Raw genomic sequence first — 16,581 nt, forward strand, 5'->3', positions numbered from 1 at the left:
ATTGAGTTAAAGCCAGAAATCCCCTATGCATATGCAAACATATATTCAAATGTGTGACTTTCACACTCAGGTAGACATGATTATTTATATTGTTAGTGCTTATCAATTGTTGACAGTGTGCACAGCAATATATATACATATAGAATGTGACAGTGAAGCATTTCTTCAAAGCCCCTCTAAGAAAGAGCTTGTTTTAGGAAATATTTGGATCTCTTTTCTGGTAGTTCTATCCACATATTTTTTTTACAATGAATTACTGGTGAAAGTAATATCAGGGAACGCTTTAGCTCTCATTGTGAGTTCCTCCAAAATGTATAGCGTTTATTCCTCCTACACAGTTATAACTAAGGCAACCAGATGTGAGAGAAGACAGGGCTCTTGAGGAAAAGGATGTAGCAGAATGGTAGTGCATCTGCTTTGCATGAAGAAGCTCTCAGATTCAAATCCCAGCCTCTCCAGGGCTTGAACCATCCTCTGCCAGAAACCTTGGAGAGCCTCTGTAAACCCTACTGAGCTAGTGGGACCAATGGTCTGATGCTGCCTGAGACAGTGTCCTATGTTTCATAAGGTACTTAGCTGCATTCCATGACCACTGAGCATACACAGTCCTCATTGGGCTGCTTTGGAAGTCCCCTCTCCCCAAGGATTTTTTGACTGAGAGTATTTCTGCTAACCTTGGAGTTTTCTCCAAGTCTGATAATACTTGTGGGGTTGGGCGGGATGATGCAATCATTAGGATCCATGATTGGAAAATTAGTTTTTTAGTTTATAGGATGTGCTTACTTTTTTAAAACAACAACAACAGCTTCTGTTTGCATTATTTTTAATTTTGTGTTGTTTAATAGAAAATAATTATTAAGCATTATATCATAGAAACACAAAGCTATATTGGTTTTTACTGCGGATCTAATAAACCCAAGGTCCATTTAGACCTTGCTGGTCTCTACAGTATGCCGGTATGTTTCCTTAGTGGACTAGATTCAGCTTTTCTCCAAGGAGAGGGGTGGTGGTGAGTTCTCAGAATCACAGAATTAATGCATTTTCTTCCATCTAGGATAACTTTCATAACACTCTATGGATTGCCTAGTCACAAACTGGGAAATAAACATTAGGTTTCATTTGGTTTGCAGTTTGTTTTTAAAGTGTGGGTGACATATGCAAACCCTCCCTTATCCCCAAAGGGGAAAAGTTTGTGCAAATCAGGAGTGACTCTTATATCATGCAGCACCAGCAATGTGATACTTTTTGCTCACAGTGTGGAAGAAGAGAAAAATATGTCTTCTCTCTCATCACACCACAAATGTATGGACCACTGAGATGCTGGAACTTGAAAGAGGAGAGGGAGGAAAGCCATTCACCGTTTGGTACTATTCATTTAGGCACACCTAAACACACTGATTAATGGTGTTAGACATACCAAATTCTGCACAGACCCAAACTGTTGAAGTGAATATAGCTTTCATGATACATAAGATAGTAACTAGCCATGTGCTAGTTACTAACTAATGTCCAAGACAAAGAATGGGGTTATTAGTTCCTAGTCTGTAGACTACTTGATTATTTTGAAAATATGGAAGTTAGCAGAGCTAGGCCCCTGCCATTTAGATTATGACAATATTAATTTTGTTACTGGGCATCTCCTGGAAGAGAAGATAGGTACATTTCTGTTCATTACAGTTTTATCTCAGCCTTCCTACAAGGATCTCAGGATGGCAGGAATTTACCTTTTTATCCTCACAATAATCTTGCTAGGATGAGAGAAAGTGATTGGCCCAAGGTGACCCAATGAGCTTGATGCCTTTGGAACCCCGCCCTCCCTAGTTCTTTAAACATTACATCACACAGCTTCTCTGTTGCTCTCTCCTTCCTCTGCCTAAGCCACCTTAAAATGCTAAATTCTGTTTTGTTGTTGAGAAAAACTCATCACATCTATCTCGACAGATTCCCCGCAGACCTGACTGTGTGCAGTGCTACAGAAAGCAAGGAGTGAAGCTCTGCCATGCTTTAGATCCTGCTGATAGGATGCCGCAAGGCACTTGTACGCAGAGAGGAATTCAAAGGAAAAAATAATAATAATCAGACAACTTAGGAGCAGCTCATAACTCATTCTAATCAGTATACCACTGTGTTGGAGATGGCTATTACAAACAAATAAATACTATCAATTATTCTCCCTTTTTGTATTTAGTATGATGCTCTCAGCAGTGATTGCCTGTATTATGGAATTACAATGGTAACCTAAGGGCTGTTAAGAGATGCTGATGCTGTGAAAAAGAGGAAGTGCTGCTGTAACGAGAGGCCTCATGAGCAAAACACAGGTGTTGGCACATCTGTATGGGGTAGTGATTCCTAAACAGTAGTCTGGAGAGAATCACCTCTACTGTTTTTAGAGATGGCTGAATCGTTTGGTGGTCATCCTGAAAAATCAGTGGTGCCCTTTAACTAATCCTGCTGTACATCTGAAAAACCCTGAGGAATGTTTGAAGCATTCAAAATGAATACTTGAATGATCCCAATTGATGTCCCCCCTCTCCTGGCTGTGACCTCCTACTTGAAGGAAAAATAAATCCCTACCTTGGTTTGGACACAGACAGGAACCTCTCCCTCAGGGGGGTGGCATTTAAAACGTATTTTTACATGCCACCCCAATCTCTGAGCAGTGTGGAATTTCAGGTATAGCAGGAGCACTTACCAGGGTCTGTGTTCCCTTTTGGACAATGAGGCACTGCAGAGTCTGTGATGCCTTTAAGATATATGGTATTATTTACACATATACAACCTGTGTCTACTAAAGCAAACAAAACCCACCAATTAAAAAACAGCCCAGGTACACTAAAAGCAGCAGCTAAAATTAACCACTAACACACATGAAATATCCTGTTAGATCTTTCTTTCATCCTTTTTAGCTCTGCATTTTACAGATGAAATATCCTGTTAGTTCTGGGACCAGTATACAGTATGTGGCTTCTCTGACAGAATGGGATGAATCTATTTTTTAAAAATCCATTCACGTAAGGAAGCCCACTCCACTCTTGTCTTTGTGTGTGGGGGTGTGTGTGTGTGTGTGTGTGTGTGAGAGAGAGAGAGAGAGAGAGAGAGAGAGAGAGAGAGAACTTTAAGTTAGGAATGTATGCCTGCCTCACTGTCTGGCCCACCAAGAGAAACTATCTGTCTGGGCCCATGAACCTTACTTGTGCTAAGCCAGACAGACCATTTCTCCATCTAGCTCAGATGTGGGGGACCTGTAGTCCTTCAGATGCTCTTGGACTCCAGCTCCTTCCAGTTTCAGCTAACATCGTCAGAAATTATGAGAGTTGCAGCACAACAACATCTGGAGGGCCACATGTTCTCCATTTCTGATCTAGACCACTATCGTCTACTCTGACTAGTACCAGCTCCTGCTACCTGAAATCTTTTTAATTTGCATTGACAGGGATTGAACCTGGGTCTCCCTGTAAACAAAGCATGTATTGCACTGAGCTGCTGTCCTTTCCAGTCACTGTGATCACACTGCTGTTTCTTTCTTCATCCTTTTCAATCCCTCCCTTATACACCTTCACTTTGAGTCCCAAGACCAGCCTTCTCTGACCCGGTGCCATGTTGTTGTTGGACTACAACTCCCATCATCCTTGACCATTGGGGCAGATTAGAGTTGCAGTTCAAGAACATTTGGAGAGCAGCAGCTTAGGGAGGACTACCCTCGGCTAAAGAGCTGGAACCCAGAACTTCCTGTTCTCAGCTGAGTGCCAGGAGATTTTGCATTTTGTTCCTGCGGTTCTTACTAATTCTTACTACTTATTTTTTCACAAACTTTTTAGATAAGACAAGTTGTAGAAGAACCCTTCCACAGCATTTCTCGGTAAGTTTTCATTAAATGGGGTCATTCATTTGGATGCTAACCCATGCATCAAAAGCTCCAGGTTTCCAACAAGGATTTCTCTTGTCCAAAAATAATTCTAGAGATAAGTCATTTTTAAAACGAAATCCAAGCAGAGAGAGCCATAAATCAATGTAAAATAGAGCAGAGTGTATCTTTTTCATGAAGAGTAATTTGTGTGCTATGTATAAGGGCAAAGAAAGGGTAATTTCTATTCCCTGGGCAGAACACATGCATGCCCCTAATCTTGAAACAAAGTGATCTATGAGTTTTATCAAGTAGCTATCTCTAATCTGTTTGTAGTGGCAATTAATACTGTATGGATAAAATGTCCTAAATTAACTTGAGCTGTGTTGATTACTCCCTACAGTGAGACTTGATTGGAGGACGTGGGAGTATTGAACAGGTGAGTGCTTATAATATAGGAAGTGCTTTGGATAAGATACTCTTGATAGTCTTTACTTGCTGTTCAGGATTAGATACTATAACTTCATTAACATTTTGAAATGAAACAAGAGTTGGAATTAGTTCATGTTAAAACTTCCCATTTTCTAACCCCTCCAGTACTTTGCCTTTCCAACTCACAGTGAGGGGGTAGCTGGTTGTGTCTACACAAAACCTGTTGAGAAAATTAGAAACACTTAATAAAGGCACATGGGACACAGGTGGCGCTGTGGGTTAAACCACAGAGCCTAGGACTTGCCGATCAGAAGGGCAGCGGTTCGAATCCCCGCGACAGGGTGAGCTCCTGTTGCTCGGTCCCTGTTCCTGCCAACCTAGCAGTTTGAAAGCATGTCAAAGTGCAAGTAGATAAATAGGTACCGATCCTGTGGGAAGGTAAACGGCGTTTCCGTGCGCTGCTCTGGTTCGCCAGAAGCAGCTTAGTCATGCTGGCCTCATGACCTGGAAGCTGTACACCGGCTCCCTCAGCCAATAAAGCAAGATGAGCGCCGCAACCCCAGAGTCGTCCCCGACTGGACCTAATGGTCAGGGGTCCCTTTACCTTTACTAATAAAGGCCCATGGGGAAGTGCTTCCATTCTTTCTGTGTTGCTGTTGTTGGAAAATAGGTTTTGGTATAATGAAGATGGCAGAGGGATCTGTAAGGCCTCCAGGCCTCACCATGTATCTGGAGCAGGCCAAGGCCTGAAGCTCAGAATGGTGTGAGCTTTGAGGCTAATTCATGAACTGAGTATCCCCAAATAACTCATTTTAGGAGATAGCATTCTGACTGATTCAGGAACCCATTGCTCACTACTGAGAAGTTAGCACATCATGGTGACATGGAGGAGGAAGAGAAGGGGGGAAGTATCCTTCCTCCACTTTCCCTGCTGCTACTTCTTGACAGGTAAGTAAAGGGAAGTGTTTGGGGAGTCAGGGACTGGCCAGGAAGACTTTTAAGCAGACTAGCAGATGTCTGGGGCTAGTAATTTCTCTTCTCACTTGAAGTGAGCTTTTATGAGTCCCTCAAGTTTTCATTCAAACCCATCTCCATCAGCATCTCTGGTCCTTTGGGGATAACATAAAGTCCCCTATGAAAGGTGGAGATGAGTTTGGATATGGAGAAGAAAATAGAGTCACAGATTTGGGGTACCTTGAAATTAAGAGAATGGTTATTAGATCAGCTAAAACTCATATGGGCATAAAAGCAGCTCATGCTACTCTTCTCTCCTAGTATCTTATGAAGAATCTTTGCTAATCATATAGTTCAAAACAGAAATATCCCCATGTTTCTGCTTTTCCAACAAAAATTGCCAGTTGCCTTTCGGAATATGAGTTTCCTTTAAGACGTTACACATAATACGGAATTTAGAAATCACAGGTGGGATATATACTCCACGAAGGTCCCATTAATAGTTACTTCATCATTAATTATTGCTGAAGGCAAGAGTAAATTTTAAATGATTTCTTTCTTGTGCAAAATTAATACATGTCCTAGCACAGTCCTTCAGTCTTGGAAAATATAGGAACATTTTTTTTCCTGGTGTGAAGCCTTTTAGTAACTCTTTAAAATGGCTTGGGAGCCGGTGGACTCTGGAGCAAGTCTTTTCATAAGTGCCTGTTGTATAACAGATTGATGCAAGCTTAAATTACACAATGACGTAGATGAATAAGGGCTTCAGTCATCAAAGCTCTTTCTTCTGGTGAAAGTCTCGCTTCCTTAATCACTGAGATTGTAATGAACGGACTTCTTATGTCTGCCTCTCATCTTATTTGCTTCCACTTAAAATGGTAATTCCATCTGGTCCTTCAGAGATGTGTCCAACTAAAGTTTTAATTTCTGCTGAGGCCCGTTGCCCTTTGAACGATAAATTACTAATAATAAAATAAGAAGAAATGAACTCTTGACCTCTTATGTAACCCAACCCCTGATTTTTATTTTTATTTTTAATAGTTTTGTAGAGGTCAAGGAGAAATCTACCACCTACTCAACTAGTTCCTTTTATGACATACAAAGGAGCAGCTGTTTGCTTCTTAGAAGATGCACTTGATGCCACAAGAATTGCTCTGAGGTTATATGGACAAGCACATCTAGTTTTTGTACCTGCTGTGAAAGTCTTACTTACAAGGTTCCTCACTTTGGTGATAAACACTAAAGAAATACTTGATGCTTGTTCTTTGCCTAATTTGACTGAATGTTTATGCTGCAGTATATATCTTGTTCTCTTATACTTTCTGTAGTGCAGAGGTAGCCAGCATGTTGTCCTCCAAAAGTTGTTGGTGCTGCCCAGTGGTCAGGGATGTTGTTGGATTCCAAATCCCATCATCTGGAGGGAAACACATTGTCTGTTCTTGCTGCTTTGCACATGTGTCACAGAAATTACTTTAATTCTGCAAATGGCTTTCAAAAAACCAAGAATGCGCCATTGCATAAAATGCAGGCAAATTTAAGATCCCTGGATATTGTACAAATTTTGCTTTCTTCACCCAGTCTCTGGAGTATGATTAGCCTTCAGGTATTAATAAAGCAGGTGGCGCTGTGGTCTAAACCACAGAGCCTAGGGCTTGCCGATCAGAAGGTCAGCGGTTTGAATCCCTGCAGCGGGGTGAGCTCCCGTTGCTCGGTCCCAGCTCCTGCCAACCTAGCAGTTCAAAAGCACGTCGAAGTGGCGGGAAGGTAAACGGTGTTTACGTGCACTGCTCTGGTTCGCCAGAAGTGGCTTAGTCATGCTGGCCACATGACCCAGAAGCTGTCTGCGGACAAACGCTGGCTCCCTCAGCCAGTAAAGCGAGATGAGCGCTGCAACCCAAGAGTCGTCCGTGACTGGGCTTAACAGTCAGGGGTCCCTTTACCTTTACTATTAATAAAGAAGATGGAGAAGATCTGCCTTGGGTTTGCAAACTAATCTAGTTAAGCACCCAACTACACATATCTTTGCTTAGAATCTTTATTGATTAATAGTGACATTTTCATGTTGAATCAAATGATCACATCCCTTCAGATAGTGAGAGCATCTGGTTACAATTAAGAATTTTATATAAGAATACATCTGTTTGCTTTGTTAAATAGTTTAAGGCTGGAAATCAGAAATTAATTTGGCAGACCATTCATTGGTTGTGTTTGGACAGAGTTTTATATTTTAGCCTGATGTGCATGAGCAAAGGCCTACCTGCATCCTCCAGTGTGGACACAAGGAAGAGATGAGAAGCTTTTACATACGTTTTCTTTTGTTTTTAATTAACTGCAGCTTATCATTATGTGAGAAGCTGAGGAAACTGTGGTTAGATTAACCAGGAATGTTGGAGAATATGGATGTAAACAGAAATGGGAACAGAAATTGTTGATGTTCTCTTATTCATCCCATATCCAGAACAAAAACCAATCCAGTGAATTTGATCAGGGTTTGATTTTGGTGTGCAAATGTTACATAACTGATTATCCCTCCCGCCACCATTTGCATTGTGTCTCCTTTGTATCAAAATGAATGGGGTAGAATAACGTGATGGCAGTGTAATTTATGTAATTCCCATAATCTCACCACAGCAGACAGTAAAATGAATACTGTAGTGTTGGGCAGAAGATGTTCTGTAGCAGAGCAGAAGCAGTGCTGCATGTGATGAATACAGGGCAAAATGTAAAACAATGCCTCCTTACATTGTTGCTCTTAACTATAACATACTGAAACAAGCCAACAAGGTTTCAGACAAAACACTAAACTGTACTCAACTGAAAATGACAGTGATACATTCTGATCCACTCCTTACATGCCGGAGAAGGGAAAGTGGGACTGCATCAGCCTGGGGCTTGGTCATGTAATGTGATGTCACAACCAGATCATTGAGACAAGAAGGAGAAAATATGTTTTTCAGACATTTCTTGACGAAGGCTGCAATCCTTTATACATTAACCTGGAGCATGTCACAATGAACTCAGTGGGGACAAATTCAGACAGCTGCCCACAATTAATATGCTCCACTTAGTCCCTTGTGTATCAGTGGATCAGCTCCAAAAGGGAAGAACTAAACATAGTGGCCTGATAGGAAACACAGGGAATTGTGCTATGGAAAATCCTCTTAGTACTATTATAGGGCAGGGATGTCCAACAGGTTGATCACGATCTACTGGTCAATCATGGGGGGGGGGTATCCCCCCATTGTTGACTGTGGGTTGATCATGGGATGCTGACCCCCCCCCCCCCGAGAAAACTTTTGCTTCCTAAAGAAAAGCTCAACAACTTTGGTAGATCACTGCCAGTTTTTTTTATAGCGGAGTAGATCGTAGTCCCTTGAAAGTTGGACATGCCTGTTATAGCTATGATCTGCTAAGCAATGTGCTAGTCTGCCAAGGGCTTTAGTTCTTCATATTGGGGGGGGGCAGTGGAAAGGCAGAAGGATAAGGTAGAGGTGTAAGTGTGATGCATTATTGGAGCTGTGCTTTTATATAAAATGTTGGAAGAGTCTTCTATAACATTATCTTTCCAAGAGTGGTACATCATCTGCTTTGTAGACAAAATATCTCTGGTTCAGTCCCTGACATCTCCAGATACGGCTTGGAATGCCCCTTATCTGAAAATCTGAAACATGAAGAACCACTGCTAGTCAGAGTATTATTATTATATACAGTTTACAATACAAAACCATAAAATGAATACCATAGTAGCAAAAAATACCCCCCAAGTTTAAAAAGCCATAGCTTGCTTAATTAGTCAAAGGCCAGGGAGCAGAGGAATGTTTTTGCTTAAAGATATGTAACAAAGGTACTAGGCGAGCCTCCCTGGGGAGAGCATCCCACAAGTGGGGAGTCATGGCAGAAAAGGCCCGTTCTCATATTGCCACTCTCTGGACGTCTCATAGAGGAGACACATGAATAAGGGTCTCAAATTATGATCACTGTGTCCAGGTTGGTTCATATGGGGAAAGGCAGTCCTTGAGGTATTGTGGTTCTGAGCAAAGTAGATAATACTGAGCTAGATGGACCAATTGTCTAGTTCTGTATAAGGCAGGTTCTTCCTAAAGGATTTAGAATGAATTTAATTTAGAATTCTGTGTTAATTTTATTGTTGTTAGCCGCTCTGAGCCCAGCTTTGGCTGCGGAGGGGAGGATATAAATAAATTATTATTATTATTATTATTATTATTATTATTATTTACCTATTATTTGAATATTAGTCTTTTTGTGCGATAACAGACAGTCTTCCTCCTTCCTGACAATCACCTTGGAAACAGTGCACCAGTGCAAACTTTACTGCCAGTGTAGACTTTGGTGCGCACATATAAACCTATAGCTCACCAAACAGCCTGTTTCGTCCATGAAACTCCAGGTGTATAAGAAATTTCAGTGAGTCCATATGTCATTCTAACTTATTAAAAGATAATACACATTCTGTTCCATTCCACATTGTCTGCCTTTGCAATTGCTTTTCCAAATGCCGCTATAGAAGTCACACTTTTGTATCTGCTCCTCTTTAAATGCTACATCTCCTGTGTGGGGCAAAACAATTTCAGGAAGAATAGTCATTATTGAATTTACCACCTTCTATTGTCACAGGGATAGTTGTAATACCAGTCATGTAAGCCTACAAAATAAAACCTTGACAATATAACAAAGATAAGCAAAGAAATATCTTACTTTATTAACCTTTTTTGTACATATGCTTCTCTGTGTCTCTATTCCTTCAACAGTTCCATACATTTCCTCAATATAACACCTGGGGTGACTTACTGACTTTCAAAAATATCCATTAAGGCTGGAATTAGATGCTTGGTGACAAAACACAGAATTTCCAATGCAAAGTGGAGAGGGTGTTCGTAGTGGAAAAGTAGTAGGTAGGAGGGGTTTAGTTAACTCTTCTCTCATATATTGCTTTTCTTCCGCAAAATACCTTATCCCGGGTTGTTTTTCTCTCAGAAATAGAGAGAAGGGTTTGCCAAGAAAAATAGCACCCAGGGAAATGTTAAGTACCGCATAATGTTTCTATCCTGAAAATGTCCTCTATATTATAGGCGAACATTACCTTGGGAATCCTATATAATACAGGTCACCTGCAACTCAATCCACTGAGCCAGGAAGTGTCTCAACAATACACTTCAGCACAGGGGCTGGATGATCAGGAAGTGACTGTAGCTATTGGTGGACCATGTGTTCTTCATGCAGGCAGTTCCTGGTTCAATTTCTGGCATCTTCAAGTAGGAATAGCTGCTCACCTGGGGCTCAGGAGGAAGGTGTGTTTGCCACACAGTGCAACCATGGCTGGTTTTGCATGGCTGGGGAAGGGAATGGCCACCTGGTGCCATCCACCTCCAGCCATGTTGGACCCTCCAGTCAGGGCGGGCCTCACCCACAAGTCCAATCAGGGGAGGCCATTCTTTTGGTTCACCCTGCATCAGCTGCAGATGTCATGCACCTGTCATGGCAAATTCCTCTCTCTGAAACCCCAAAGAGCCACTGCCAGTGAGCATTTAGAAAATACTGAGCTGGAAGAACCAGTGTCCTATCCCAGTTTAAGGCAGTTTAGATATGTAAGGTCCTGCCAAGTCTCCAGTGATTAGGTAGCAGCAGTGTTTCAATTAGTGGTATCAGTGAGATCAGTGAAGCCGTCTTGCCTGGACTCTCTCTCTCTCTATCTCATGCGGTTGCCTCATAAATCTTGCCAATCTTCATCTCCCACTCTGCTGCAGCTTGGATTTTTAATTGTGGCATTTTCTCTGTCTGTTGTTCCATGCAGCACCCTTGGAGGAAATGATTGCTCCTCCAGTACACCTCCGAGAAGACACACAATCATCACCTTTGCACAAGCCGGAGTGATAGCCACACTTTCAGAAATGGTCAAATGAATTGCCCAATAACTGCCAGGAGGAACTAAAACCTAGCCATTGCTCAATCAAACTAATGGTTGAATCATTACTAAATGCAAACAAAACCTCTTTACCTATACAGATAAATGTAAACTAGAAGGCCTGGTGGATTACAGCGAAATTGCTTAAGAGCACATTTCTAAATGAATGTAACATTAAGAGATATTTAAAAGTCAATAGCTTACCTACAACTATATGGCTCTCTTGGCTGAATCCAATATGTGAATGCTCCACACAGCTTGATTCTTACCTGCTTAGCATTAAGATGCCAATCTCAGATGCACTAAAGCCACAAGCCAAGCCTTGATAATCCTGTGATAAAAGGAAAGTATAGTTTTTGTTCTTTCTCTATCCCTTTCTGTTTTTTGAGATTTTAAAGTACAAAGCTCTCTGGGGAGGGCAAAGGGCCATGGATTTTGATTGTTTACATTTGAGCTCATGGGTTTAGTATTGTATGGGAGCAGGATGAATGTCATAAGAACTTCCAAAAGAGTAGCCATATTAGACAGGAGCGAAACGAAAAAATGTTTGCACATCAAACTAAGGAATTGCTCTATGAACGTCAAAGGATTGTGTCTTCTCATCAACTTGGGACAGAATAATGTGGTTGTTTAGTAAGGAAAGGGGGGAGCAAATAAAACAAACAGTTGTTATGGCTGAAATTTGAATTGAGTGACTGGTGTAGGAGGTCTCTAATGGCTTTTCCTCTCATTTTATTGTTGAAGATTCCTCCTGCAAGTGTTTTTATAGAGTGGCTGGGAAAACCAAGCCAGATGGATGGGGTATAAATAATAAATTATTATTATTATATTATTATTATTATTTTATCTCAACTGGTGTAAATAGAGCTGGTGGTCGGATTCTTGGTGGGAAATTTGCACTAGGGAAAGATTTAAGTCCTCTTCTGTGCCAGCCCAAAAGGGAATCACAACACTACCATAATGGGTTTATCTACACTTACCTTTCCTCTGGAATTTAAAGCTCTGTGTCTGAGTTTGTGTTTCTCTCTCTGGTGCTTTCCCTGTGAAAACCCACTCTTTACTGCTGAATTGGAGCAAACAGAAATGCACAGAAAACCCAATTTCTCATTTGTTGTGCTTCAGCTCTAAAGAGCACTCAGACACAGAGCTTTAAGTTTGGGCCTGTGCCTAGAAACTGCAGGGCAAACAGTAAGAGTGGATAAGCCCAATGTGTGCTTCTGCCTTCATCTTGCTCCCAAATCAATCCAGGTTTCATTTAGAACTCACACAGACCCCATTTTACTGTAAATAGCTGCACTTGACTGTCTGTTCATTTCTGTTAATGTTAATGTTTAAAGCCGTAAATGTCTTAAGTCTCAAACATCTGAAGGACCACCTCTAGACTGTCTTAGGTGCTGAGGTCTTGGAGGTTCTGCCACAGTCAGAACACGAGAATGGGGTGACCCGAGAGAGGGCATTCCTTAAGGCAGTGATGTCCAAACTTGGCCCTCCAGCTGTTTTTGGACTACAACTCTCATCACCACTAGCTAACAGGACCAGTGGTCAGGGATGATGGGAATTGTAGTCCCAAAACAGCTGGAGGGCCAAGTTTGGCCATCACTGCCTTAAGGTGTGGAATCCCTCCCTGCAGAGGCATGCCTGGCACCTTCACACACACACACACACACACACACACACACACACACACTATTCTTATTTGAAATTGTTTTAACTGATTTTAATGTATTTTTATATTGTACTTTTACCTGCCCTGGGACCTTATGGTGGAAGGCAGATAAAAAAAAAAATTATCCAGTAAATCATCACCACCATCATCTCAGCCCCCCCAAATAAATATAAGTTTCACAATTCATGCCTGATGTTCACCACTGAGTCTTAAGTATATATTTGTGTGAATGGCTGACACAAAGGTGAATAGGGAAGAAGAAAAGGAGAGGGTATTGTACAGGTGAGGGAGCTGAGCATTTTGGCCAGTATAGGTTTAAAATTTTGATTACAGACAAGCAGCCCTAGGCCTTGTGGGAATTAAACTCTCATTCCCTTTTACAGAGTTCTGCAGAACAGAGCCCAGGTCATTTGACTCTTTAATTAGTTCCCTTTTCCCTCCTATAAAAACTATGCAAGACAGTAAGTTTAAATAAATAATTTTTGCTCAGTGTGCTTGCACTTGTTTGATTAAATATACAAGCCAGGTGTTACTTATGGTACTAATACATATTACATAGATTTGTATCTAAGATAAAAACTGTTACAGATGGACTAACTCTGAGGCAGGCTGTTAATAACTGCCATAACTGTACCAACTGCCATAACTGTACCAACTGAAATAACTGCCTCAGGCTTATGACATCACAGAGTACTATGGCCTTGGTGAGCATTAAGCCTTGACTTAGCATTTTGCATGCTTTCATCCCAGAAGCTTCATGTGTTGAAGTGCCTTTACAATACAACTCATGGTGACATTTTGCATTCCCTCGCTTGCTTGGCAAAGAACCTGATGACAGATGTGAATGAATGAAAAAGATGTCGAAGGTGATGAGGCCTTTTCGAGAGGCATTCTTTCGAGAAACCAACAGCTGAGCCACAATACATGTCCACAATACAATACAATACAAGCCGCCCTTAAACATCTTCATTTCAGTGAGGGGATTCAGCAGCCAATCTTATGTGGTGGTTTAAGGCAAGTCATTGTCTCTCAGCCCAAACCATATCATAGGAGCTGTGAGAATAAAAAAATAAGCATTGTAAAGCATCTTGTACAATAAAAATCAACACAGAAAACATTATCTATCTATCTATCTATCTATCTATCATCTATCTATTTCAGATTTGCATCCCATCCTTTCTCCGAAGAGCACAAGGTGACTTACATAGGGGTTATCTGTATTTTATCCTCCTCTTAGGCAGTTTAGAGCTTGTTCACACATTATACTGAACACCGATAACAAGCTGTCTCTACACATGTACAAATGCTTGTGTGGAAGAGTGTACACTCTTTGACCTGTTCAGTTGAACTGTTGTGTACACAGGTACAGAGAGTACCACCCATTAAACATTACATGTGAATTACTATATGTGTGTACAACTTAATTGTTTGTGCACATAGTCCATACCATCATCTAATGTAACTTGTGAACATCCCCTTAGACTAAAAGGTGTGTCCTAGACACATTTGGTCAAAGTTGCTCTCTCCATCCAACATGGCTACACCATCACAATGGCTTCATGTTAGCCTGATCATGTGCCCTACTTAACAGAGACTTTGTTTCTGTTTGAATGAAGTCTGGTGTAAAGAGAAAGAAAGGAGAGAAGGAACTTGGAGTTTCACATCAACAGCATCTAGGAAGCAAACTAAGGAAGCACACTGGTCCCATGGCCACAGCCTATTTCATTATGATGAGTTCTGCTGTATACCAGGCATAGGAAAACTCGGCCCTCCAGATGTTTTGGGACTACAATTCCCATCATCCCTGACCACTGGTCTTGTTAGCTAGGGATGGTGGGAGTTATAGTCCCAAAACATCTGGAGGGCCGAGTTTGCCTATGCCTGCTGTATACTCTTTCACCCTCTTTCTTTGGTGATTGATTTCTTCTTTGGAGCAATGTGTAAGCGGCAACCCTGATAACATGAGTAATTATGCTTTCATAATGAGCCCAAAGCGCACAAGCATGATCTGTACCAGGCTAGGGAACCAGCAGCCCTCAAGATGTTGCTTTTCTCAAACTCTCATCAGCCCCAGACAGCATGGCTGATGGTCAGTGATGATAGGAGCTGTAGTTCAACAACATCTCGGCCACAGATTCCCTAGCCTTGATCTATGCATGACAACAGAGGTGGAGAACCTCCAACCCACAGGCCTAATTTAGCCCAGCATGGATCCCAATTTGGCCCACAAGGCCATTTCCCCCAAACCATTCCCAACTGCCACACATTGTGACTTCACATGTGACATTAGCTGTGGGGTAGGTAGAGATGCAGCTAGCTCTTTGACCAAGTTCCCCTGTAGAAAGCAGGATTGAAGTCATCTGGGTTAGAGGACCATGCGCCCAATCCCCTCTCCACAATACTGTTCCTCATCCCTTATCAGAACATTTAATCAAAGGACACCCAGTAAGGACACCCAGTAACCATCATAGCTGAACAGGGACTTGAACCCAGATTTCCTCAGTGGATGCTTTCCATTCCACCCACTACATCATCCAGGCTCTCATAAGCAATGTGTGTGTTTGTCTACACAATGTGGATCCTGTTTGGGAGAAGCCAAATTACTAGAGCATAGTAACATTAGAAGCCATTGATGAGATTGCTCAGAATTTGCACCTAAACCTGCAGTGCTGCGTTTTAAATTTTTTAGATGTCATGCATGCTGTTTTCTAAAACCTTGTTCTTCATTTAAAAGCAAAGACATGTTTCATGAAGGATTATCCAAAGTCTTCCCCTGCCCTTTCATAACTCCTTATTGTGTAAGGACATTCTCAATCATAGTTGAATGGAACCAAAACAATAGCCAAGCAGCTTGTTGGGCATAGATTTAGACAAAACAACTTTGCCAAAATCTACTGGGAATCTACTGTAGAGAGGGCAACCACCATCCTTCCAGTTCTTGCCAGCACAATTCTGCTGGCACTCATGTTGGCTCTGATTTGAACTCTTTGCACAGGCCTATTGCCATTTGCCTTGAAGTACTTGAAAACAATTGGAACAGATGGGAAGGGAGCAAGATCTTCTCCTGACTGCTGCTCAGCCCTGCAATTCCATGCAACCAGGATTGGGACAGTTTCAAAAACAGAGAAGACATAAACGGCACATGGGGAAGATGCTGTACATAGTGTTGAATAATACAACAATTGCCTCCATTCACAGCTCCTTCACGTGCAAGAGACATTTTGTTGGATGAATGGCCACAGATGAGATGGAATGACAAGTTATCTCTTTATTGGGCATGCCTGGTTCCTTCTCCCCCTCCTGCCAAGAGGAAAATGTCCATTGGAAAGCAGAATGCAAAGGGCAAATGAGGATAAACAGTGAATAACACACACACACACACACACACACACACACACACACACTTGGACATCATGCAGGCACCAGCATTGCCAAACTAGGCTACTTATCCTAGATTATGAGATAGTTTAATTGAAACAAGATTGCAAGACTTGCTTGGTCAAATCAATATATTTCTAGTTCACCATTGTGTCTTAATAACAGCCAGTCTGATGCTTCTGGATGCTCAGAAGCAGAACATGAATGTGATAGTCTTCCTGCTATTTGTCCCTGGGAACCTGGCATTTAGAAGTAGACTGCCCCTGTACATGAGAGTTTCATTCAGCCATCGCTGCTCTTGGCTAAAGGAAAACTCCCCCACTAATATGGCTGTGTAAGTGAGAGAGAGAGGGAGAGGGAGAGGGAGAGGGAGAGGGAGAGGGA

The 16,581-nt window shown here is 41.7% G+C and overlaps 3 long non-coding RNA genes across 12 annotated transcripts in view; 2 read left to right on the plus strand and 1 right to left on the minus strand.

Moving 5' to 3' along the window:
- LOC308471363 overlaps positions 1-6,719 on the plus strand; it is a 62,023-nt gene extending 55,304 nt beyond the window's left edge. The window contains exons 2-4 of the long non-coding RNA XR_013982917.1: positions 3,819-3,859; positions 4,248-4,283; positions 6,272-6,719. This is a non-coding gene — a long non-coding RNA (uncharacterized lncRNA). The remainder of the gene's footprint in view (positions 1-3,818; positions 3,860-4,247; positions 4,284-6,271) is intronic.
- LOC308471358 lies at positions 4,893-15,808 on the minus strand. 10 transcript variants are annotated; one of them, XR_013982901.1, is made up of 5 exons: positions 12,134-12,884; positions 11,358-11,484; positions 9,469-9,798; positions 8,046-8,891; positions 4,893-6,708 (listed from the first exon to the last, which is right to left on the minus strand). It is a non-coding gene; the product is annotated as an uncharacterized lncRNA (long non-coding RNA). The 10 variants fall into 10 exon arrangements; XR_013982902.1 differs by lacking the exons at positions 4,893-6,708; positions 12,134-12,884 and adding an exon at positions 14,024-15,808 and having other exon boundaries at positions 7,252-8,891; XR_013982903.1 differs by lacking the exons at positions 4,893-6,708; positions 12,134-12,884 and adding an exon at positions 13,418-13,463 and having other exon boundaries at positions 7,252-8,891.
- On the plus strand, positions 13,474-16,016 carry LOC308471371. Its single transcript, XR_013982927.1, has 2 exons — positions 13,474-13,685; positions 15,815-16,016. It is a non-coding gene; the product is annotated as an uncharacterized lncRNA (long non-coding RNA).
- Positions 16,017-16,581: the final 565 nt, after the last annotated feature.

Source organism: Podarcis pityusensis, assembly GCF_964106645.2.
Source record: "Podarcis pityusensis genome assembly, chromosome: 2".
Lineage (NCBI taxonomy): Eukaryota > Metazoa > Chordata > Lepidosauria > Squamata > Lacertidae > Podarcis > Podarcis pityusensis.